This window comes from Piliocolobus tephrosceles, chromosome 2 (assembly GCF_002776525.5).
Source record: "Piliocolobus tephrosceles isolate RC106 chromosome 2, ASM277652v3, whole genome shotgun sequence".
NCBI lineage: Eukaryota > Metazoa > Chordata > Mammalia > Primates > Cercopithecidae > Piliocolobus > Piliocolobus tephrosceles.
Window position 1 is genome coordinate 183,844,042 of NC_045435.1, and position 1,607 is coordinate 183,845,648.

Here is a 1,607-nt window from a genome sequence, read left to right on the forward strand (position 1 = left end):
ACCCGTAGCCTCCAGAACTTTGAGAGTACGTCTCTGTCCCTTTAAACAGCCCTAGGAAACTCATACACATGGCAACAATATTCTCTTTACTCTCACAAACCTAATAATGTACATTTGATGTTGAACCTGTGGAAAGTGAAAGTTTGGGATAGAAAGACAGGAAGTGGAGCCCATGGGACTATCCTCTCAATTCATCCCCCTCCTGCGGGAGATTTTTCTGTGTCCTTTCTAGTGATTTCTGCACACCCTCACATCCACCCCACCACACCCCACCCCTAAATACTGTCTTTACAGGAGCAGACATATTTCCTTGGTTGTATAACCCTTGAAGGAAACTTACATTCAAGTGTAAGGAAAACAGCAAATTTGGAGCCAGAACGCAGACTGAGCCCTGATCTACCACCTCCTGTGCAGCTTTGGCCTCAGGCAGTTTATTTTACCCCTGGTCTACTCAACTGAAAAATACCAGCAATAATGCTAACTCCCCAGAGGGCGACTTTTTGCGAAAATCAGTCAAATAACTTAATGCCCATGCCTTCACCTGGGTTATCTGGGGAAACTTTGAAGCAACGCTTGACATGCTGCTGCTTTCTGAGAGAGCCTAATTCCACGCAGCAAGAATAAGGGTGAAGGAAGGGAGGCAGAAAGGAGGGGGGCGGAAATGCAAGAAGGTGAGGACCACACTGGCCACAGCAGCACCAGGGAATGTGACCAGTGACTCATTCTTGTGAGATACTGTCCTTGAGGAAAGCTCTGCAATATAGAACATTGCTGGAGGAGGGAGGAGCTGGAAGAAAGGTGAGGGTGTGATAGTCACCTCCCTTCTGTCTCCCATCTCACATTGGGCAAACTTCATCTCATGGAGAGTTAACTCCCCTGAATCTCCGTGGTATCACCCTACTCCTCTGAGCAGCCCTGGGGAAGCAAGATCTGAGTCATCATCTGGTTGAAGGAGGAAAGCAACATGGTCCCATCTGGCACTGGAGCTGTGACAGCATGGCTCCCATCCAGCAGGTGTGGCAGAGGCCATGTCACAGCCCAGCCCTCTCCTGAGTGGGGTGGGGATGACTGAAGAAGCTGGCAGTAGTAGGAGATGCCAGAAAGGGAGCAGCCTCTGAGACACTCCCCTAAGTGAGCCTCAGGCCTGGAGGCAGTGGGGACACAGAAATGGACCGGCACATAAATGGGGTCCAAAGCTTTGTGTGAAACAGATTGGGAAGTGTCAACTGTGTTACATATATTACTTCACTTTGGCTATTTTTATTATCTTCTTGTAGTTTTAACCTTTATTATCTCGAGTGGTTTTAAGGGAATAACCCACCATTCTTTCAGGTGCACCAACACTTATTTGGATATATAGTTTGTCTCATCTTCATGTACAAGAAACAAATCTAGTAAAAAACTAGTGAGAAATTGGTTCTCACTTAAGCAATATGGCAACTGATTGTGGAGGATACAGCCTACTGGGGACAACACAAGTTGCCCTAGGGTTCCCTGGGAAACAGACTCTGAGATGAATCTTTGTGAGCAGGGAGTTTATTGGGAATGCAAAGGAGTGAGGGAAGCAGGATTGGGTGGCAGGAGAGGTTGAATGCACTGTGGTTGAG